At 40.7% G+C, this 25183-nt stretch overlaps 1 protein-coding gene across 8 annotated transcripts in view; it reads right to left on the bottom strand.

Moving 5' to 3' along the window:
• rbfox3a (RNA binding fox-1 homolog 3a) overlaps positions 1–25183 on the bottom strand; it is a 413293-nt gene that overhangs the window by 320525 nt on the left and 67585 nt on the right. For 4 of the 8 annotated variants that reach the window (XM_017034186.1, XM_017034193.1, XM_017034191.1 and 1 more), the window contains exon 2: positions 17254–17348. The exons of 1 other annotated variant lie outside the window; for it this stretch is intronic. The gene's annotated coding sequence lies outside the window, so the exon portion shown is untranslated. Of the gene's footprint in view, positions 1–17253; positions 17349–17974; positions 18828–25183 lie in introns of those variants that run through there. 3 more of the 8 variants (XM_017034188.2, XM_025057587.1, XM_017034187.1) reach the window with 3 other exon arrangements.

Genomic DNA, 25183 nt, shown 5'->3' with positions numbered 1-25183 from the left:
TTGCTTTTTGATTAGTCTCATCTTGACAGGTGTCTTCACCTGAGGACTAAAGTGAGAACTGCTCCCTGCATCTACTGACTTAAAGCTGCAGCGAGGATTGTCACTTCTTCTTCTTCTTCTTTTTCTTTTTTTACAAAATCAAGTTCAAAGGAATTTTCCATGGCAGGCTAGACCTTAAAAGATATTTAGAGATTTGGGTGTTTCCTCCCGTAGCACACACACACATGCACACACACACACGCAAGGAACGTCACTTGGTTCCAGTTCTTTTCCTATGATTTTCTAAACTTTCTGGTCTGCTGTCTGTTTAACAGGTGACCAACAGACTCCTGCTGCACAGGCATAGAGGCATTAATCTACAAGGCAGTGGTTAAATGTCCATGGCTGTTGTTTTTGACATCCATGTCCACTGAGTCTGAGTCTGGGTAAACTGACTGTGGCCCATTTCCCAACAAATTAAATCAAATGTCCACAAATAAACAGCAAACAGGCAAAAACGCAGATGTGATGCAGAGCTTGAGATCATCTGAAGATGGAGCCGTCGAGACAGAGAGGGAGAAGGAAGTATACATATGTCCTTATCATATTGGACCTATAGATTAAATATATATATATATATGTACTGTATATACATATATAAATACATGTGTGTGTATAATTCTATAGCCAATGTTTGAGTAACAATGTAATAATGTTCAAACTGATGAATGCCTGATTTCAGATGCGTCAATATTAATACGATTCTGCTGTAATAACCTTGGTTTTTTTTTTTTCAAGTTCATGCAATTTAGCGTACATTATGATGCTTGGGTAATTAGTTTTCCCATGTGGCCGCACTTTCTTGATTTCATCGGAGGCTGGAAGAGCAGAAACATGAAACCACCATCAACCGCAGACACTTTAGTCTAATTCCAGGCTGCCTTATGATTCCATCAATATCGGCCGACATCACAGGCAAGTTTGAATAATGAACACTGCTCCGTTGCATGGCTCTTGTGCAACCGTACACGGACCATGTGGGAGTATTGAACCAGAATTTCATCGAACCAGATTTCTGCTTGTTTGTAAAAGTATCAATATGTCCATGTCTGGCCTGACCTACATCGACACACTCGTTGCTGACCATCGATCTCAGTCAACTGCACAAATCAAACTATGTGCGGCTGCTTGTTGTAAAATACTAAATCATTCCCCACAGCAGTTTGCTAGCAGCTAACTCTCTCACACACACACACACGCACACACACACACACACACACACACGCACACACAGCCTCTGCTTTAATAAAAAATTTAATACTGGCCACACACACAGACTCACATGAAGAAACGCTAATGAGCGCAGGAAAGACATGCAACAGCACAGATCTTGTTCTCTCTGTTCCTATGTCTTCATTATTCATCACAGAGTATTTTTTTCTCTCTCCCCCTGTGGAAGAGGAGGGAGAGGACATCATTTCAAGTTTGGGTAATGAGGGGATAAAACCCTACCTTTGCCTTTTCTCTCCCATTCTGCTGGAAACACAGACACACGTTCAGCACACACAGCCACAGACTCCTGCCTATGAATGCACCAAGGTGCTGTCTTGATTGATGGCAATTAGCATGCTGTAATGGTAACAGCTGTTCAGGGTGTCAGGAGGCTGCTACTGTACCTGGTGCCCACCCCGCCATCTGCCGCCTGTGGGAGTATGATGGCACGCGTGTGTGTGTGTGTTTTAACATTAGACATATTCAAAAAGGGAGGGGGGGTGGAAAAGATGTGGTTTAAATCCCACACAGAGTTGTGTCGGCTAAAGTGGCGTGTAAATGTGTGTGTGTGTGTGTGTGTGTGTAGATGTGTGCACGACTAAGCTAGCAGCTTGTTAATGTTGAACCCAGACCCCAGGAGCAGGCTGCTGGCTGTATTATTAATGATGCCATGTCTCCTCATGTCTTCTAATGGCAATGCAAGGCCATCTGTAAAAGCTCCACACACACACACACACACTAAGACAGACACACAGAAAAACCCCAAACAACTCAGGAGTAAGTGTTTAAACTGGCGTGTGCGTGGACCGCGGTTGTGAATGGACTCCACGCTTTGTCCTTGGAGACTCCTGGTCATTGAAGGTCTGTCCATGTGTCCATCTGTGCACTGTGGGGTGAGTGAGTGAGTGTGTATGTTCCCTCCACATGTCTCAGTCTGGCAGCCAAGGCCCAGTGTGAGACGCCCCGCTCACCCAGAGAGAGCAGGGGCTGACTAAGGTGTATGCAGAACTGGCATCCGCGCACTCCTCTGTGTGTGTGTGTGTGTGTGTGTGTGTGTGTTGGTTTCATTTGCATGTGTGCACTTTATCAGGGTATTACACTGGATGGCTTCATGTGCAGTCTCTGTGTTTAATGCAGTAACTATGTACACATGCAAATTACTTTAAGTACATAGATGTAGTTTTTTGCTGGAGCGTAACGTGGAAAGATCATGTAGAGTTGTACTGCAGTAGAGTGAAGTGCAATCAGCTCAGTATTCAGCAGAGTTACTCTTCTCCCACAGTATATTGTCTATATGAATGTAGCCTCCTCAAGGGTTTCTACTTGTGTACCTGCGTAATCAGAAACTGCTCTAACAATGGACGGGCACATTCTTTTAGTTTTCACAGACGAGGCTTCAGCTCATGTCACCGCCTTCACTAGAAGTCATTATCATTGTGTTTTCCCAGACATCTTGGATGTCCTTTGCTGAAGCTTCAGTGTGAAGAAAAATGTAAACATGTTTTATTTGATTAAAAATAAATAAATAAAGTTTCTAGTGGGTGATTTGTGTTAAAGCAACTAAACTGGAAATTTGAAAAAATAATAAAATTAAAAAATTATTAATTATTTATTAATTAATTATCCATTCTGTGTTTCAAAAAAGGTCTGAGAATGACAACAACCTTTCAAAAGTAATAAAATCAAACAGTGTCTGATGTTCCTAACAAAAGAAACACACTAAGACAGACACACAGAAAAACCCCAAACAACTCAGGAGTAAGTGTTTAAACTGGCGTGTGCGTGGACCGCGGTTGTGAATGGACTCCACGCTTTGTCCTTGGAGACTCCTGGTCATTGAAGGTCTGTCCATGTGTCCATCTGTGCACTGTGGGGTGAGTGAGTGAGTGTGTATGTTCCCTCCACATGTCTCAGTCTGGCAGCCAAGGCCCAGTGTGAGACGCCCCGCTCACCCAGAGAGAGCAGGGGCTGACTAAGGTGTATGCAGAACTGGCATCCGCGCACTCCTCTGTGTGTGTGTGTGTGTGTGTGTGTGTGTTGGTTTCATTTGCATGTGTGCACTTTATCAGGGTATTACACTGGATGGCTTCATGTGCAGTCTCTGTGTTTAATGCAGTAACTATGTACACATGCAAATTACTTTAAGTACATAGATGTAGTTTTTTGCTGGAGCGTAACGTGGAAAGATCATGTAGAGTTGTACTGCAGTAGAGTGAAGTGCAATCAGCTCAGTATTCAGCAGAGTTACTCTTCTCCCACAGTATATTGTCTATATGAATGTAGCCTCCTCAAGGGTTTCTACTTGTGTACCTGCGTAATCAGAAACTGCTCTAACAATGGACGGGCACATTCTTTTAGTTTTCACAGACGAGGCTTCAGCTCATGTCACCGCCTTCACTAGAAGTCATTATCATTGTGTTTTCCCAGACATCTTGGATGTCCTTTGCTGAAGCTTCAGTGTGAAGAAAAATGTAAACATGTTTTATTTGATTAAAAATAAATAAATAAAGTTTCTAGTGGGTGATTTGTGTTAAAGCAACTAAACTGGAAATTTGAAAAAATAATAAAATTAAAAAATTATTAATTATTTATTAATTAATTATCCATTCTGTGTTTCAAAAAAGGTCTGAGAATGACAACAACCTTTCAAAAGTAATAAAATCAAACAGTGTCTGATGTTCCTAACAAAAGAATTCTAACTGTTAGAATGAAGTCAATTTGATAAAAAGGGAATTATTCATGGCCACATGCAGACAAAATCAGACTGGTTAAATCTGTTAGAAATGGAAATTATATACCAGGAGGAAGGAGCTGAGGTAAATCTCATTAATGGAGTGGTTTCTTGGAGAGGTTTGTTTACTTCTCCTAAAAGCATAAAGTTAAATCTATAATTTGTTGGTCAGACGTCAGACAAAAACTTGAAGAAAAAAAAAAAACGTCAAGTGATGTCACTTAAATTTAAATTCATTCAGGATTGCACAAGCACTTCAGGCCTACAAACCAGGGATGTACCAATCAACTGGTAGCCAATCAAAATTGATTATTGATCATTTTTGGCAGAACTGGTAGAAGTTATTTCAGTTATCGTTATGCGTTAAAGAAACTCACAGATCGATTGAAATACTCTTTGTCACCCTGTATCTGTGACAGTGAGAATAACCCCACTATTTACCGTCGATGCTCCATTACCTCTTTTTTTACTTTAATTTAGTTAAATTTCAAAGTTCTGTCTTTTCCTATGAGTATTTTTAAGTTACAGTTAGAAAAACACAGTTCACACACTTAAATTTGAATTAGTACAAATAGTTTTTTTAGAGTCCGTCTTTTGCTTCTGCTCTGGCCTAACGTTTTTAACGTGTTGTACTGATCATTTTTTAACCAAGTTCACGTTGGAACTCTTCTTTGTCTTTGCGCAGGTCTTAAGTCAGAAACCAAACTATAGATTTTGGTCTGTTGCATTTTCAGAATGGTCCAACTTCTCTGTGACTGGAGTTTTGATATTAAATCTAAAAGACGACACACATTACTAATTAACAGTGACACGTCAGCCCAGTGGACCTCCTCAACAAAGTCAACTAGTTCAGGCCCAGTAATTCATTTTGACAACAGGCGTAACGTCGGAGCTGTTAACAGAGTCTGTTTCACTGACTGCCTCACCTGGACTCTAATAATCATTAATGTTGCTGTCAATCACTGGCTTCACACTATACCTAAGTTTTGAATTATGAATGGTGGCTGGGAGGAGGTGAGGACAAGGAGCTGAGAGGACAGGAGCCAGGTTACTACTGAGCGAGCCTCCTCCATTTGTGCTCAGTGTGACATTTGCTGTAAGAGTGCTGCAATGCTCCTTACAGAGCCTGTGTGTGTGTGTGTGTGTGTGTGTGTGTCACAGCATGAATAACTAAGGCATTAATGTGGACTCTTCTGAGCAAGTGATCATAAATAAATGCCTGTTTTCGCCTCCTGCCAGTCATCGTAAGGGTGTTCGTCCTAAGTTGCTACATCTGCAGCCGTGCAGTAACAATGTCCCCTGTGCTCCCAGACCACATATTATACAACACCGAGTTCTCATGGGCTCCGAGGCCCCAGAAAAAAAACTAATGGCGGCCATCCACGGAGAGCATGAAGAGATGAAGCAGCATATTTTACTGCGAAATAAGGCAGTGTGCTGCAGAAATGTGCTGCCTATTCAGACCTGCTCCAGTTTCAGGGGAGACAACTTGTAAAAGTCAATCTGATGTTGGCTGCGACTTTAAATTGATAAATGGCGTTGGTTTACCAGCAACAGCCTCATGCATTCGACTGCATGGTGGCGGTGTTAATATTTATTGGTGCTAATGTCACACTGATTAAGCGCAGCAGCAGTTCTTATAGACCTTAGCTCTTATTCCAGCCTAATTCTTGCCTTGGACAAATAGATTATTGATTGGAAGACTCCATTCCACACATTATACGAGGCCGCAGCGGTGCAGCGTGGCATAAGGCCCGTTGTGTGCATCGTCTCATCGACGGCAGATTTTCCGACAGTCACCTTAACCTTACAAGAAGGCGAGCGAGATTAAAACCAGACGAGGAGTGGCGTTTTGTGTGGGAGGTGTTGATCAGACCATCTCTACCTCCCCCGATACTACAATCTGTCCAGGGCCACGGTCCATGTGGACATATGGCAGGAGGTTTCACTGTGTGCAGGAGATTGTGTTTGGGTTTTACATCCTCCGCCTTTGCTGAACCTGTGCATGTGCAGGAAAAATGACCTATGAGTCCTACTGAGTCCTACTGAGTCCTACTGTGGCACTGTGAGACTGTTGGTCTGGAGGTAGTTCCTCTTTCACCTGGTCAACGTGTAACAGGACAAAACAAGATTTATTTATTTTTAACAGTTTCTTGTTCTGTTAAAGGGTTTTTTTTTTTAAATAATTTTTTAGAAGTTTAGTTTAGATAAAATTATCCAAACTGCCATTTCAACCGTGTCTAACAAACTAAAATGCCTAATCATTCAATTTTGTCTTTTTTGACCTTTTCTACTGGGTTACAACTGTTTGTAATTTCCTAAAATAATAATTAAAAAACAGACCTCCTCCATTTCGTGCTCCTCCTTGAAACGACCAGTTCTTTCATTTGAAGCAATTTTCAACTACTTTGTAATTGTGCATTACGGCGCGAGCTGCACTTTTGGAAATATTAAAATTTTGGTTTCAGGGGTCTTATTCAGAGAGACCAGCGCTCGTTAATAGAGGAAGGGAGGCTTGTGGATTAAGAAAGGCGCATGCAGATTCAAAACCTTTAGGTGCAATTTAATATTTAATGTGTTTACTAGTTGTTGCACACCAAGTGTTGTGGGTGCAGTTTCTGTTAATGAGGTTTTGGCTAGGGCTGTTACACAGTCCCTGTGTAAGGGGCTACAAGAGACTTTGGCAGAAACGTGTAAATGCTGTTTTTGGTCTAATAAAAATATATAAATGTGTGTGTGAATAATACAACCTGCTGTTCAAAATTTAATTTATTCACCCCTTTGTCTGAGGTTATTGGATTTTGAATAAATTATTAGAGCTTTTTTGGATAATAATAATAGTATTGGTCATGGCTGGATTTTAAATGCACTCGCTGCTGCCAGAACACGAAACTTGAGGAAACAGACGGGAACAGTGTGTATTAGACGAACTCCATCTGCTGAAATTTCATTTTATTTCAAACCCAAAACGACAGTCTCCCCTCGCTGTTGTCTAATAATCAAATATCTCATCTCTATATAGGATTACTCAACAATGCCCGGGTTCAGGTGCCAAAGTCTGCACTGAGGAAAAAAAATGGATTCCTCCAGCATTCTGCGGCTCCTCCATCATAGCTGACAGTCGGTGCAAACTCTGGCATTCAATAAACTAGTCAGTGTTGACTGTCGGCAGAGGCAGGAGCAAGGTTCATTGAAACTCGCAGCACAAAGAGGCTTTCACAATCAGCAGAGACAAAAATCGTACAGCCCTGGTTTGACTGCAGTGATTCTCTTTATGAACTAATTAAAGCAAAAGTTTAACCATCAACACTTTGACAAAGAAAATCCAAACAGTCTGATGTGAAAAATTGTTTCCTGCTCCAGAGATGTCGCCTGGAAAACTAGTGTTTGTATTTACCACAGACCTAAAATGAAAAAAAAAAACCAACATCTGTCAACGTCCAAGTCTGGTGATTCAGGTGATCCAACCTACAGAGCTGTTGTTCTCACCAGCATGTGCCAACTATTCTCAAAAAGAAGCCAGATAAGGTAACTTTACATTAAAAAGACACTAGAATCAATTGCCATTGCAACTTACAAACTACAGAGTTCGTGTTTGTGGCAAATTGTCCAAATGCATCCTGGAAAAAAACTAAAAAAAAAAAAGTCACAATCCACAAATGAACATCCAGTTTTTGCGAACACCTAGTTCAAAAACATTATCTACCTTACCCCTTTTTTTTAATCGTATCATTTTTGTGGTGCTGTTCAATTGTCCCATGTGTAGACAGTACCCCCCCTTGTGGCCATCACTTCAATATGTAAGTCAAATCAAGGAAAAGCAACAGTTCAGTTGAAAAGTAGTTCAGGTTCAAGTTTAAGAAAAATACAAGGTGCAAACGTAGAGTAGCTGTGGAGACCATGAACCATATGCTCTACTATGACATGATGAAATGATCCTCCAAACCTGGAGCTGAACCAAAGTTCGTGGCTACTCCATCCTATAGAAGTACAGCCAGCTAACCATTAGTCTAACTAAAGCTTGTCCTGGTGTTGTTGAACAGCTAGTTCAGTGAATCTTCGAGTGTATTTTCTTATTTCCAGTTGACAAACTCCAAATCTAAATGTGTCTGTTTTTGTAGACTACATCTTTTGAAGTCAGGATTAGCGCAATAAATAATGTTGTACTGTCACGCTAAAGTTACAGAACTTTCTGGAAGCTTCTACCTTCAAATAGATGTAGTCTGTCTGAAAAAATTCACTACAAAAGTGCTGTCAGATTTTAAAAAATCCTATGTTGGCAGTAAGGTTCTACTGATTTGTCTGCTCTCCTTCCTTACCTAGCACTGCATTTCCATACCTCCCACCATCTTCTTTATCCCTCACCCTTTTCATCTTTGCCTTGTCGGATAAGACTTTGAAAGAATGTTTGTGTGTTGGTGTGTGTGTGTGTGTGTGTGCATACCTGTGTTTGTTTAGCTGTGTGAGCCATTAAAAGAATCATTAAAAGTACGGTAATACTGTAGATCCCTGCGTTATAGAAACTGCTGTATACTGTGAACACAGGGTTGAAAGAGTGAAAGGCAAACGTACGGCTCGTGGGGTCATGCGTGGCTAGGGTCTATTTCTTCAACGTTCTAAAGGAAAACCTATATGGTTGTTTGAAAAGCCTCAGATGTAGTTTAGAGAGGGTCACACTGAGTGTGCACTTGACACACTTTAACAGTCAGTTTGATGGAGGAGACTCAACTTCAGGCCCGGGAAAAAAAGGGTGAAAAAGCTGCTCCTACATGACAACCTTGTGGATTTATTCCTACCAAGCGGCTTTTTGTGTTTTTGAAGAATAATGAAAACAAGGTGGAAGGAGAGAAAGGAGGGAATGGAATTACAACAATGCAACAAACAATCTAAAAGAGTGATAGCGCCGCTGTCCTTTTAAAAAACAAGCATCCATTTCCAAAATGAAGCGCATCACTGAATAAATCATCCCGGGTTAATAAAGTTGTCATCTGTTTGATTTTCCTGAGGAAGAAGAAGCAGGAAAAAAGATGAAAACAATGGCAGAAATATGACCCCATCAGCATTATCTCTTTATTTTATTGTTTTTACAGAGGTCACTGTGAGGAGAGCTCCCTCACCTACTCTGTTTTTATCCTCCAACACTCACTCCAGATATGTACTCTGTTCTCAGGATGTTTTGACCAACAGTAAATCAGAGGCCGTCTTTGGAGAAACCTAGAAGATCGATGTTGTTCCAACATGTGTGGATGTAACACCGACCAATGTAACACTTCCTGGTTACAAAGTACAGGATAGAGTACAGTTAGAGTGGATTCACTATTACTTCACTACTATGACCAAACCACACAGAGCAAAGGGAGGACTAGAACTGGACAGAGACCTGGTCCACATGGTTTCTTTGGTCTGGTGATGAAGGAGCTCAGCTCACTGAAGGACGCGATCAACTTCAGTGATGGACTGCACTGGTCTTGCTTTAAACAGCAGCTGATGTCATCCTGAACCTGTGCTGCGACTATAGTTCCCTCCATTTAATCTCTTCATTACAGAGATGCTTAAAGACAAACGACCACATTCACATTCATAGCTGCAATTAACTCAGTTAATCGATCACATTAGCCTGACTTCAAACCATAGAACTCGAAGGTGACCAACTGTATCTGCACAGTTTTTTGGTGAAATACTTTTGCACATGTGACAGTGAACAGAGACAGTTGCTACTTCCCTTGCAGATTAAACCTGCACAGTAAGAGAGACTTGTTACTAGCACTAACTTTTATAAATCCAATTACATTTCTTTCCTTGACTTATAAAATCACTATTATATCTTCAGACCACACGCCACTTTGCATGGTGGGAGAGAGGTAAGTGCTTTGGTCTTACAGCAAAAACCAATCACTGGTTCAATCACCTGTCTTTATTTCTCTCTGTATGGACACCTACAGTTGAAAAGTAAAGATATTGGATTGGGTTATTTGGACCCAGGTCTAACACGGTCTAAAACTGAAAACTGTCAGGGTGGAGCGGCCCAGGCCATGGGACCAGAGGTGGAACAAGAACAAAAGAATTAGTGAAAGTGAGTATTTAACCATTTTAATCAGAAACTGTCACCAACATTGTAACGGTGGTCAACATAATCCATTTTGCCATGTCCAGGGACAGATATCAGACAATTCAGCTGTCAACCACTGGGCTGACCAGCTCTTACCCACCCTTCAATTACTGCTTATTTTGAATTTTTCTGTCCAGTCACTAACTGTAGTGTAGATCATAGTATCAACAGAAAAAAATATTATATACTGACATCAGAGACCAAGCGAGTATTTATATCGACTAACATACATACTACATCAGCGACAGTTCTCTCCACCTGCATCACCATCCAAGCCGCACAGCTTTGTCAGGTTATATATGTGTGGATGTGCTTGACAGGTCTCCGAACGCCCTCCCAAATCCATGAAAAGTAGGCCCCAGAGATGCCCACAGACAGTATAGCTTTAGAACGCCTGAATAAAAAGAGAACGCCGGAATTGACATGGTCCACTTTACTACTTTTCACAGCTTTGTTCCTTCAATCCTTTACAATTAATTAGGAGTTATTCCTCCTCCTCTCCTGCCCTGCTCATTCCGTGTTTTTTTTTCTTCCCCTTCAGCCTCAACTTCACCAATTAAAGTCAATCAGCCGTCCTATTCGACCCGAGACTGCAGGTGTGAAATGCAGCTCACACAAAGCATCGGCTGCTGGTGTCAGCATCACTATTCAGGGAGCACATTTCAACTGTCCCTCACGACAGCTGAAAGAGGAGTGAGAGCAGAGCTGACATGCTAACACCACAGAAAAGTTCAGCCAGACTTTTGCTGAGTGCAAACACAAATGCAACTTTCAAAAAATGCACAGAACGTCAGCCGCGCGCTTGACAAATGATTTCATTATTCTCAGTGAAATACTTACAGGTCTGGCGAGGTGTGCTTTTTAGTTTGCTCGCTCAATAATGTGAAGATGGTCTTTGGTTGTGTTCACTGCCTGGATTTGTTATGACAGAATGATTCATCTAGATTAACTGCTTTTCGGGTGAAATTAGTGATTTACAATGAAGAGTGGATCCACAGTGCAATTAATCTGAATCCTCCATGACATCACAAATCATTTATGGTCGTCTGTGCAGCACTGGGTGACATGAATTCAATTAGTACATTTGGCTAATATCAGAATTAATTGACACAATTAAAACCAGTGATAAACGATGAAAGCATCAAGTGCCAAAACTTTTTTTTTTTTGCCGCCTCTGGTACGTCAAAATAAAAAGATGTCAACTAAGATGACATGCAAAGGCACGCTTAACAGGCTTGAAAGTCCATTAAAGGAATGTGTTTTTGCAGGTATATTTTTAAACATATATATTCAAAAATATATGCTTTATGTGCACATATATAAACATGTGTGTTCGTGTATATATGTATATTTATATATATATGCGTATATGCACACAATATGTATATATATTTTATGTGTATATATATTTCTACATATGTGTATAGTTATATGTGCATCAGATTACACAGGCCAGCAGAGATACTTATGGCCATTTGCCAAGTACCGTTGTCATCATTTGTTATTCTTTTTGTAGGTTCTTATTTAACATGGAGTAGAGAGGAGGAAAAACTGCTTGTTTGCAGAAGATGTTTTTTTCCCCCTCTTGTGTTTTTCCAAATGGGGTGTTTTACAAGTGAGAAGAGCCTTTGAAAATGTGTAGTAATTTTCTAACAGACATTCAAAACCCTTAAAGCAGCAGCAGCGAGTGAGAAAATGTGCTGAAATCTGGACTCCACGTCAAATAGGTAACGACTCCAAACCCGACAAATACAATTCTACTGACAACCAAAAGACAACGACCAGACTAGTCCAAAATGGAGTTGACATATGACACATATGTCATTGCATTGCTTTGATGAAGCCTTTCTATTGATAGACTTTGTATTAATTTAAGGAATTTATTTACAATCCTTCCATTGCATTTTGCAGTGTTCTCTGCAGATCTAAACTCTGTTTTTACTCATCAACTAAGAGCTTTGTGTCCTGTGTTCAAACCAAACTACACAATATGACGCTTGATCAAAAACAACTGCTTGTCACACAGCACCAAAGGATTATTGCAATGTTTTTGCAATGAATAGATTGAATATTTATATTGTCAATATTGACATGTTTTTAAAAAAAAAAAATTAAAACACATCTACAGTATGTTTGAAGCAACGCAAATGTGCCTGCTCCCCCCCCCCCCCCCCCCCCCCCCACCCCTCCCCCTAAAAAGCTGTAAACCTGAAGGTCAGACATAGAACAATGCAGCTAAGTGATAAGGCCATTCAGGTGACTTTCTGCCAATATGGGCGACGCAAAGGCCAACAGATTACTCACAGGCACAGGCTGGTTATGCCTGGAACGATACACACATGTGCTATGATGCAGCGGAGGTGTAGAGTCAAATGAATAGTGATTAAAGGTGATTTGAGGCCTCCGTGTCCTGCAGTGATTCTTCGTAGCAGGCTTCAGAAACACAGAGGCAGCATGGCCATGACTGTGCTGCCGTTACCTTGGAGACAGCAGTTGCAAAGAAGACTGTAAGTCATCACAGGTTACAAAATGACACCCAGGGGGAAGGCCCGAGTGTGTGCGTGGATTTCACCGGGAACCAACACTAACGATGAGCCATTTAGCGTCCTTAACACAGTACTGTAAGCTGTATGAGCGCTTATAAATAAAAACAGGAACATGCTAGATTCTCACACACTGCTGTTAGATGACAAGTGGTTACTGTAGTCCACGCCCATGTGCAGTAGGCACAGCATCGGAAAGCATGATTATTTAGATATAAACCAATACCAACAACAGAAAGTGTCAAACCAGAATCCTGAAGGCTTTTCACCACAACCACTTATGCAGATTCTGTTATGAAAACCAAATACACTGAAGTGTTAAATTGAAATGTGGTGTTGGTATAAAAGCTCTGCTCACTTTCCGATCAGCAGGCTGTTAATTATGCAAAACCTTTGATTTAATTTGTTGTTTTACATCTGTATTTTTTTTTTATCCATTTCTAATTCGGATTGGTTTAGTTCTACATCTTATTGACAGTATTTATTTATTTTTTACACTGCGACAAAAGTGTCAAATTCAAGACCCTAAAAAAGAATTGTGTTAATGAGCAGGAAACAAAAGTAGCTGTAAGTATTTTCCTGCTTGCTGTCCTCAACGTGATAGTGTCATAGTGTGATAATTAACATGATCCCTCATATTAATGATTTAATTTCAAGCTAAACTTACCCTTCTTATCACTGTAGCTAAAACCTTCAGGGGTTGTGACACCTTTCTGTCACGTCCACTTTAGAGTCGCAGCAGCCAACAATTCCCTGCAAAATTATTATTTTTTTATACTTATAATATTGACCTTTTCATTGTCTGTTACTGTGATAATTAAAGAACTGCTTTAAATTGGCTGATATTTTATAGGAATGGTGTTGGCAAATACAATAGCAACAGTAGTAAAGTAGCAGTAAAGTAGTGCTGTATTGCTTTAATTTGTGAGATAAAGGTTTGCATTTTTGTAATGGCAACAGAGTAAAGTTCTTAGATACAGATACATATTTACACTGTTAGTTACATTTAATAATCTGTGGGTTTGATGATGATTTTTTTTTTGTTAAATTATTATACAATTAATTATTAAATCAACTTCTACGGCTTTATCATAGAACAGTCTGCAGGTCAGAATTCATCAATTATAAATATTATTGATGCCCAAAAAATGCAGGAAATAAAGTGTGTACAGACGCATATCTGCTATCCCCAGTATACCTCTGTGTTTGTACAGGTTTACTGTACATTTCTGCAAAAGAGAAGAGAAAACCTTTGGCTTGCCATAAACATGTGCGTCTCAAAGGTTCGGGCAAATGTAGGGTTTCTTATTATACACGTGCATATAGGGCTGAGAGCCACTGTGTGCAGGTCAGCTCTAATCACATTTCATTTCAGAGAAACTAAATTTGTCATTGAAAAAGTATGGCTGAGCTTCTTACTTGAGGTCATTTGCAGTAAAGGTAAAATGTTGGCAGATATGCTCCATTAAATCCACAATTCAGTAGATAAACTCCTACGCTTATCCTTTCAGCTTGTCTCTTTGCCTGTGGCCTGGATCTGAGGGCTGCTCTGCTGCCTCGTCTCTCTACACAAAAGAGCACCTGGCCATGCACATAATCCTCTCAGACCCCCTATAGAGCCTCCAGCTCTGGATCTCCCCCTGGAGGCGGCGGCTAAATGCTGAAAACTTCTAGCATCTGGACTGTCCTAACAAAATGCTAATGACAAGCACAATGAGTGCGGAGATTTCAATTGTAAAGCTGCCCAGGGGTCTGGGGAGTGGGGTTATTATTGTTTATTTATTTATTATATTTTGAATAGTATGTTAATATATTCCGTACAATTTTTTTTTCGTGATGTGCAGGGATTTTTGTGGGAAGCGAGCGATGAGGCAGAGCAGAGAGGTTTAGAGAGGGAATAAGTGGAGGTGGTGTTGAAGAATCTTCCCCAAAGCCACAGCATTTGTACTGCTTTGTAAATATCCAAATCAGTCAGTGTATACACACACACACACACACACACACACACACACACACACACCATGAAGTTTATAAAGTCCCTCGGACCCCCTGTAGTCACTCAAGCCAAGTTTGTCCTGTTTGTCCAACGTTGAACAAAAAGAGGAGCCTCCATGGAACAGGGCACTGAACTTCAGTCAACAACTGACTCAAACATGAAAGAACAAGTAACAAAGCCAGGGATTTATTATTGATTTGCAAAATTATATTGGAAAAGCCATCCAATTATTCTAAATATTGAGTAAAACTGCAAACAAATTCACATCCAGAAATTTTAGTAAACTTTGATTCAGTCCAACTACGATAAAAGGACCAACATTATCCAATTTCTGAATATAATCAAACCCAACGAAGCCAGTAATTATTCAAACTAGTCTCTGGTAACAGTGTGAGTTCTTCACTGGTCCATCTGCAGCCCAGGTCTACTATTCAAACTGTCTGGGACATTAAAAAGAACAGAATACAGAATGTTTATAACTTCACAGCCTCATTCATACAAATACAACCTCAGCTTTTAAAGAGCTTTTGCAGATTTGTATCATCTACTCTGGGAGTCTGGAATCAATCCCACGACCCTATGCTAATTAGGAGAGTCAAAATTAATGTGTTACCCACAATAACTAATTTGTAACGTGTAACATACAGGCAGAATCATTGTATTTCCAACAACAACAGACAACTGTAAAATGGATTGTGAGGGTCTGTAGACCATTAACTTTACCAAAGTAACATTCAACGTGTTGTAAAAGCCACTGTCAAGATGCACAAAAACGACAAACTCTATGAAGCTAAAAAAAAAAAAAAGAGTCATGATTAATCATGATTAGTCCTTAGCTAGGGTTTAATCAGCTTAAATATATTTCAATCGTTCCTCAGCCCTAGTTGTAGGAAAAGTGCCCTCCTTACTGAGCCACAGCCACACCTAGAGAAAAGTTTGTTCTCCGTCCTTTTGCCTGATAGATTAAGACTCAAGTGAGATTAAAGTTAGATTTTCTTCAGTCTTCCCAGTAGATTCCATTATAAGCACTTCAAAAACAACTTGTATTATATTCTAGCCTTTGTTGTCGTTGAACGCAATATCTGTATTTTGAAAGTGTCTTCAGACTCATGAAAACTTTCAAAAGTCAAAGGCCTCGGGGTCTAAGACACAAGACAAACACCCAAAACAGAAAACTTTGTTTTGAAAGAGACAGTAAACTCTTCAAGTCTATCTTCCCGAAAAAGAATTTAGCAATAACTTGCTCACTTCGGTTCAAAAGATCCGTTATTGCTTTTTTTTTCTTTTTTTTTTACCACTTATTCAGTGTTCGTAGAAGCCAGACGTATTACAAAGTGACCAAAAGGTGAAAGCGTGTGGACTGACAGCTAACTCAATAACTGGCCAGTTTCAATATGAGCTCATCTTGTATCATCAGTGCAACATGGACTTGAAGCTGCCAGAGAAGCTGACATGCAGCACGGCTCCGTGGTGTCACGAGCGGCTCAGGAATTGATGTGTTTATGAGTATGAGAAAGTCAAGTCTGCATCTGGATCTCATATGTCATACATGACAACGGCAGAGAGACGCCGCCTGTACCTTAATCTTCTGAAGGATTTTTTTTTTTAATGAGAAGCTGCCAACAAGCATGCAGCAAGAGCACTCGCCCAGACGTGATCCATCTGTATTAGCTCACTTTTGCCGTCTGATGTGTTCAATGCCGCGCTCATGCTTTTGCACATGTATAATGTAGACATACAGAGTTCATTCTGCTGGTCCAGTCATACAAATCCCCATTCTTAAATAGCCATGGGCAATTGTACTGCATGTATTATTTACAGCAACAGTTCAGGTTATGAAAACGTCTTGTGTGTAGTTTTGTTCTATTTTCATGTGATATTTTACTATAAATATTTATACTATTGGTTTGTCTAAATACTGTTATGATGTGTAAATGATCATTGAAGTAAGTTCTTCTTCGCTCCTGTGTCTCTTGTCTGAATAGGAGCTAATAACTGATGGTAAAAACTGGAGTCTTATTTTAAATTAGGGATTATTATAAGGTACCAATGCTGACCACAGGGGCAGATACTGCTCAGTTATTACATTTTGCCATGGGTCATTTTATTATTATCAACTGATTTCACTTCTGAATCAATGACTTAATGTTTTTGATATTATTGGAAATAAATAAATAAATATCAGGAAATGGAAATAAATATCTCCACAGTATGTTCATTTCATAATTCATTTTGTTTTGTCTTTAGCCGACACTCAGCATCAGCAGTGTTCTCAGTGTTCCATTGAACAGAAATTCTGTGTAAAGTTTTACTGACAGTAGCTTTAAGAAGATCCAAAACTGGTTTTACCTCCAGTTTGCTGCACTGCAACCGAATCTGACACAAATCAGCGCACATACACTATGACTTCTGCTGCATTCAGACGTATAATGATTATTCAGGCAGAAAGTTAGAACAATGTTTTTGTTTTACATAGAGCACAGCCTCTGTCAGGGTAAGGGAAAAAAAATACTTTTCTGGTTTCTTGACACTCAGACACAGATTTTTGCTCAAGCTTGAAGCTACTTACTATGGAAAGGAGCTACGGTGTGGAACAGATAGGAAGAGTGGTGACGAGGCCTACCTGTTCGGATGATGTGGTTGTCTGGTCGGGATGAGAAACAAATGTAGGGAGAGTCTGTTAGACTGTCAGCATTTCTGTGACTGTCCCTCTGCCTGCTGGAACAAGATGGACACAAATACAAATGTTTTAACTGATGTTCCTCCATTTTTAAAGTCATTCAGCCATGAAAATGTGATGCCCCGATCACATAGGTCAAAGCTAAACAGCCGGAGCTGTCGTGGGGAAACATCGGTCACGCAGCGAGCGCAGACTCTTGAGCAGGCGCTGCAGGGGCAGCATGGCAGCGGCAGATTTCCCAGGGGGCTCAGCTCTGGTCATTGACCTTTGCAGAGGTTTGTCAATATTAAGCAGTGATTACTTTGCGTCAATATAAGGTTAAGTCTGATAGAAAGGTATGACAGGTGGGTAAAGAGGACACATCTAGACATTTAATTGCAGCAGGAAGACACATAAGGTGAGTGTCCTTCCTGTCTCCATCAATACATCCCAGGAGCTCTGGAGTAGTCTGTCGATATGTCCGTCTACTTATATAGTTTGTTCATCACTACAGAAATACTGTTATTTTCAAGAGGAACTTAGCACTAAAGCTAGTCCTGCAAAACTGTTCAGTTGTAACTTTTACAACAGCAACATCTGAAATGACGCCATGTAAAACAAAATCGTCTTTAATAGTAACAGCAACAACAGCAACCGTCAAACACAGGGAGTCAAAAATACTTACAATCAAAATACAAAATCCACAGCAGGAGGGGCAGGAATGAGGAGGAACAGCTAATCCAACAATGAGTCCAGACAAACACAACACAGCAGCCCCAGACACCGAGGGAGCAGTGGAACAGGGGCAACTCATCAAACACAGGTGAAACACATCAGGCCAATCAGGAAGGACAGGAAGTAGAATATAATATAAGCAGCACCAGGAGACAACGTTTCAAAATAAAACAGGAAACACGTTTGTCATGTGAGACAAACATTGAGCAAATGAAAAAAAAAGAAAGAAAAAAAGCAAAGAAAGGCATGAATCACTGGAAAGGTATATAGGTTTAAAATATTACTTCAGCATTTAAATGAAGCACTCTTTTTTTTTTAATTCTGTTTTTTTTAATATTCCTAACTAAAACATCACTTTATTTTTTTTATTTACTTTAATGACTTTGGGTTTTGGCTGCTGCATTATTTCATAGTTATACGTTATGAAGCCATTGAAAACTAATTAGCTGGCTCAGGGGGGCTGAAGGTTTGCAGGTATTTTAGAGTTCCAACCCTAAAAGAGCAGTCAAAGTGTCAAAACTTCAGTAAAGTTTGCAATGTTTAAGATTAAAAACAAGATTTCGCCCACTCTTCACTTCCTTAATGACAAATCTGTCGACCGTGCATGAGAAATGGACGTCTCTATTCACTTCCCAAATTATAGTTGCACGGGGAAGACCCGGGAAAAAGGCAGGAAATGCTCCAATGGTTTTGAAATGGGGGAATAGGCTCTACTTTCCGTTCAATTTATGGCCTCCATAAAGATTTTCTTGACGAGTTAATGGTCTCAATCACTAGTTTTAGGTCCTCAATAAAATGGGGTTTTGTAAATTATGATCCCATTTAGAGGAAAATACCTTCTTCCTTCTTGTAAATGGGTATAAAACATCCAAAATTGAGACAAGCAATAAGGAAAACATTTACTGATGGTAAAAACTATGGGAGACCTCGATACACACAGACACACACTTCTAATTATAAAGAGTTGCTCCAAAACCTGGCTCCAGTCACGACTACGTATGTTATTTTACATGGTTCCTTCAGCCGAAATATGTATAAAGAATTGTGAAAAAGAAATAAAAGCCCAGGTGTGTGAAGGCAGGAAATGGTAATTGACAAATGGAAACCGAGGCAGAAGGAAAGTCTCGGCCATTATCAAAGTGTGTCAGGACAAATAGGACGCGTCAGACCATCACAGTCACAGAAATCAATGGGAAACATTGTGAACGTGCTCAAGTGTTCCGTGAGAGGCTGAAGCTTTTCCCAGCAAAAAAAAAACTAATGTTAAAAGGTCAAAGTAAGAACTCTGCACATACTGTCACCAAACCAGGCTTTTATTCCCAAATGTCAAGTGTGACAGCGAACACTTCGGCCCATGTGATATGCATTTACGGCTTATTGGTGTGGACGGAGACACCTGTGGTGGAGCCTGAGACGCTCTTTTGTCTGAAACAAGAGCACTAGAGGAATGAGCATGAGTTAAGAGTATGATAATATAAGGGTGCATTCAGACAAAATACGTTGTTAGCAGTGAGTAAAGAGTGATGATGCAGCTGGAGACTGAAACAGGCCAAGAAACTGCAGATGATTCCAGAGTTCATTTTGTTTTTGACAGAAGTGAAAATTGTCAAAGCTGTTTGAGGTGTTTGTTTAACGTCTCAATACCAGACGCTTTTGAAATCATACCATTCATCATCACCATTAGAACCTTATCGGTACTGTCCACTATTTCAATGGTCAATCTTCTGACCAGCTCCAGTCTAAACCCATCCATCCTGGTTTCCTGCCATGGAAATCTCAGGTTCTCTAACTGTTCCTGTCTTCAAACATCATACTTTTGCTTTTCTGATTCACTCGTCTCCACCCACTCCAGCCAGACTGTACTCTGGATTTCAAACTAATCCACCCATACTACCCACAGGTATTCTGCCCTGCTCACATTGACATTCAGGCTTTTTCTCTTAAGCATAGACCTCCACCTTTTTAAACCAGCTTCCGCCCACCTCCTACCTACTCTCAGTCAGATTACAATGTCATCTGGGGACATCTTGGTCCACGGAGGCTCCTACCTCACTCCATCTGTCAAGCTGTCCATCACTTTTGCAAACAAGAAGGGTCTCGGAGCGGATCCCTGATGTAACCCTGATGTAAGGTGTGCTGTCAAAACCCAGTGTTTTGACTGATAAACAAATGATAAAATAAGTATTGGTTGATTCCTGTGGCGAAAATGTTTTTGTTATATAAGCACAAATGTTGAACTTGACGCAGAGAGATTCCAGTTTCAATGGTAACACAGTTGATCCCCATCGCAGGCTGAATGAAATCAAACGGCCGTGCAGAGTTTTTCATGTTACATGTCGAGAACGCAAACGTGCAACAAACACAACGAGGCAACTGTCAATACTCAACAAGCTCAACAATTACCTTGCCAGAGGCTGCACCAGCTGGATTACCATATTTAAAGGAGAGTTCCTCCTGACTACATAGATAATAATGGTGGGCCTAAAATAGCGTTTTCCTTTGCGTTTTCATACATGCACATGCACCAGTCGGTGAATGCTTGGACAACATTCATCAAGAATTCTTAATGCTGACAGGTGGAGTGTAAATCCACCTGTGTGTTTAGCAAAATAGTTAGAAGTTGGCTGATTGTCAAAACACAGAGATTAAAAAAAAAGAAACTTAACAGGTGGAAAATGAAAATGTGACTTTAGAAAGAAAGAAAGAAATCCATTACATAAAGCAGCTGAATATCAGTCACAAAATAAAAAAAAATATATTATTATAATAACCTAATAGCTTCATTTTTAATTTAAGCTTTTAAAAAGATTTTGATTGGAAAATGGATAAATACATTTGAAAAACATTTAGGTTCATTAAAACAGTATCACATTTTGCCTGAGGCACAAACTGATCTTTTTTGTAGCGTAGCGTAAATTGCATGTATTCTATTACTGTGTGCATCTAATGCCATGTCATATTTAGTAGTGTTACTAGATCCACGGCACAAAGTACGTGTTATGAAATAAAATATTTATCTAAATTAAATTAACTGTAACTGTAGTGTAAATTTCCAGAAATGCTACTTAAAAATGTACCTAAACTGCTACTGTATTTACGGTGCAAAAAAAAAAAAATGCATTCAAGGTATTGATTGACCTTAGAAAAGTTAGAAATAATTCCCCTGTGTGGCAGTTTCACAACGAAAAGATAAGATCAGGTATAAAAGGAGCATTCACCAAGGGCTGGAAATTTCTCAGCTAGGATATTTTTTTAATGACTTGTACGTAGTTCTACGCTAAGTATGACAGCATAGAGATTTAAATCCTAGAATTCTCCTCCACACTGAGTCACCAGTGCAGTACTTGAGGAACAGAATGTGTGTCGGACTTGACAATTACGGTCATTTCTGACAGCATGGAGAAGCAGAACAACACTGCAGTAGGTCTGCACTTGCCCAGAGATAAGACCTGTAGCTTCGCTGTCTGACAGTATTGCAGTACATAAGTCACTTTAGTAGTACTGTGCATTTTGGGACAGGCCTGACAAATGGGCACATAGTAACAGCATGTACAGACCAGGTATGAGCTGCAGAGTGGATCTCCTTCTATGACATGATGGTCGGAGACAACCTCCATGAGGTGACAACCACAATTGGCATGTGTGTGTGTGTGCGTGTGCGTGCGTAGACATGTGCAAGTGTGTGTGGTGATGTGTCCAAGCCCGGATGGTAATTGTCAGGGTTTGGCAGGGCAATCAGTTCCATGCCACTGGGTGCCACGTCTCGACATGTTCTATTGCAACTCTCAATACACACACACTCCAACACACACTCGAGACGCCTGACCCCTCACACCTGTTCACTGGTGTGAGACGGAAGTAAAGATCCTGTTACCCACCGCCTGGACTCAGAGGAAAAGAGGAACAACCTCAGATGACACACACACACACACAAATACACACTCTTTTCACGGAGAATTCTGTAAGTTCAATTTCTGAAACATAAATCAAATTAGTTTATCACATCTGTCAGTCTTTTCTGTGTCCAACCCTTCACTGTGGGGACTTTAGAAATGTCAACGTACAGATTCTTATTTCTCACTGTACGTCCTGTTACCACACGTTATTCTACGGATTGATTGGTTTTGTAAGTTATTTCTTTCTTCTATTGCAGTGAACATCAACTGGGGGCCCACGGGCCGGACCCAGCCCGCCAAACTGTCCATATATAGACAAACCAAGGCGGTCCATGTGTCTGTATCTAAACTGCTTAAAGACAAGCCTTACTTCCACTCTCGGGACCTGTCTCAATCAAAGGCTAAAATCAAATAAATTTACATTTTTTTTCAATAAAATTCCTAATAATTTCAACAGGGTTCCATTCAAGTTTGGTTTAAAAGTTGACCTTTGCTCTGATTTCAACAACAAACTTCAAATAAAACCTAAGTGACTAAATGCTTGACAAAGAAACATCACAAAGTTTGACAAAGCCTTTTTACTAACCCTTACAAACTTTTGGATGTGATGACATCTGTCCTAGAACTTATTGACTCAGCCTTGTCTGATAACATACTGCTAGTGTCCACCCTAGATAGAATTCAGAGAGACATTAGTGGGAGAAGAGACTAAGAAATGTATAATCATCAGTGACAGCGGGAGTTCAACAAATATGTTCTTATTGTCCACAGTTTGTTTTGTTTTGTTTTTGTTGTTGTTGTTGTTGTTGAGGGTTGTATTTTTGTGACCTTGTTTCCAGTAAAAGGAGGAGCCGGTGACCAGCAGTGGAGTCCCTCTCCTGTCCAGCTCCACCACTGTTATTTAACCAGAGTGGCTTCACTTTAGAAAATAAGATGCTAGTTACACACTTTCTCCAAACACGCACTCCTCCCCTCTTTAACAAGAGTTACAGTTCAACACAGGACACAACAATGACTCGGACTTGTGATTAAGTTCAGAATCATCACTCAACCTGGAGTCCGCACGCCGTTGACAGCAAATGAACTGCTGTTTGCTGAATTGTGGCTGACCTTTGGTGACAGAGGCAGCCGTCGTTAAACTAACGACTATAAACACCGGCAGCGATGTCGCCTCGGCGCTGAAACACTGTCGCCGCGGCGTGTTTGTGTATGTGTTATATTATTCATATTCACCCACACACTGTGGCAGTGTGACAGTAAAGATGTATTTCAGCGCATCAAAAAACATGATGGTATACACATGGTGGCGTGTGTGTGTGTGTGTGAGAGACAGAGAGTGAGACACAGTTACAACCCTGAGCAGATGCTTGTAACAACAAGCAGAAACACTGTAATCTTGCATCTGATATGTCGGCTGCTCACAGCACACGCATGTACCGTCAGCTGTCGTTGAATAAACCGATCAAAGCCGTTGTTAAAAACCGATTCAAACCATTTCATCTCCCAAAGAGGTGATGATGAAAAAGATGCAGCTTCTCTTCCTCGCCACTGACACCTGTGATGGATTTAGTGTCTCCAAATCAATCATGTGTACAGTATACCTGTCATACATTGAGAGCTTGCTGCCCTTTTTTTTTCTCACCATTTATTTACTGGCGCCACTGCTCAGCTGTAGAGGAATGAAGAAGAAGAAGAAGGCGTTGAGGAGGAAGCAGAAAGATCAGACTTCAGCTCAGTGGAAAGAAAAGTGTTTGGTTGTTTCGTTTTTTTGGTTGAAATGTCACAAAAGTCCAGGAAGTGAAGTTCCGCTCCAACAGCCCTTCACAACTTAGAGACACATCGAAGGCAGCGACTGACTTTTACCAATTGAGAAGGTGGTGAATGTTTTCACCCAACATTAAAAAATAATTCTTCTCATTTGACACAGATAAGTCACATTACAATCACGACAACATTCTCCATTGCACTGAGAAACCAGAGGAGAACGCTGAATGGAAGGTCGTCCCTTGATTTCCCGTCACCTGACAGACAGCCATGTTGGAACTAATTCCAACCACACAATTCTGCATAACAATTCTCCTCCTCCTGGAGAATTAATTAACATACTAATGGTGTGTTTTAATTAAAACAAATGCTTGTGTCATTAAAGCAACACGGTCGGTCCTGGAAAGCTACAGTGCAGCCTTGGTTTTAGCATCTGGCTGTCATTATTAGGACACTTATTAGCCAGTTACTTTCAGCACACACTCTGTGTGACGTCTCAGGCCTGATTCCAAACCTTTCTTTCTTCTTTCCCACTCCTTTTCTTTCCCTTCCCAAACTTTGTTGTTCCTCTCGGCTATGTCACATTAAGCCTCTTTAGCTTGAAAGAGAACAGCCATCCATGAAGGAACAGCAATTAGTGGACAGGAACTGGCAGCTGCTTAAGATAGAAGGCGGTGCAGAAGAAAATAGAAGGAAAGGAGAAGAAAGGGGAGCAAGAAATGGCAAAAAAGGAAAGGAGAAGAAAAGTAAGTAATAAACCATAATCACCAGTGTTTGGTGAAAAAGAAACTATCCTCCCTTCATCTTATCTCTCTAAAAATAGTCCATTCTATTCTCTGCTTTGGCTTGATGTTTAGTTTGGACAGCAAAGGAAATGTGAGGGAACAGAGGGAAGAGAGAGGGAGTTAGGAGAGGAGAGGAGAGGAGAGGAGGCTCCTTAGGAGAGAGATTGTTCCAAGTGAAGGGATGCCAGCCTGTGCATGTCAGCATTTCCAGACTGGCAAGAAAGCAGCACCCGGTCCTCCTCCTTTTCCTCCTCCTCCTCCTTTTCCTCCTCCTCCTTCTCTGGGTGAGTTGATGAGGCAGGGAGCATAGGGTGGTGTGAGCAAGGGTCTCTGTGGTGGCAGGGTGGAGGAGGGCACGGATGGTTGGAGAGGTGGGAACAACATAGCTCTAGTTACACAGAATCGGCTGGGTTCCGTCTGGAAGAAGCAGCTCAGAGTGCGGCCCTGGCACCACCAAGACAATAAGACTGTCTCTCTCTCTCTCTCTCTCTCTCTCTCCCTGACTCTCTCCCTTCACACACTCATACACACACTCACAGCCTGTCCATTCCAATTCCTGCCTGATGGACCCGACCTGTCAGGCACGGCATGTTGGAATATTTATCAGCAGGGAAAACAGCTTGTCCTTGTTGCTGCTGTCATGTATGCTGGAGGGGGGGGGGAGGGAGGTGGAACCAGAGAGCAGGGAAGGGATAGAAGGCACGAGCGGGCGGA

This window comes from Cynoglossus semilaevis, chromosome 8 (genome assembly GCF_000523025.1).
Source record: "Cynoglossus semilaevis isolate Cse_v1.0 chromosome 8, Cse_v1.0, whole genome shotgun sequence".
In the NCBI taxonomy this organism is placed as follows: Eukaryota; Metazoa; Chordata; class Actinopteri; order Pleuronectiformes; family Cynoglossidae; genus Cynoglossus; species Cynoglossus semilaevis.
The sequence above is the reverse complement of the archived record's forward strand: the minus strand, read 5'-3'. Positions and strand labels throughout refer to the sequence as shown.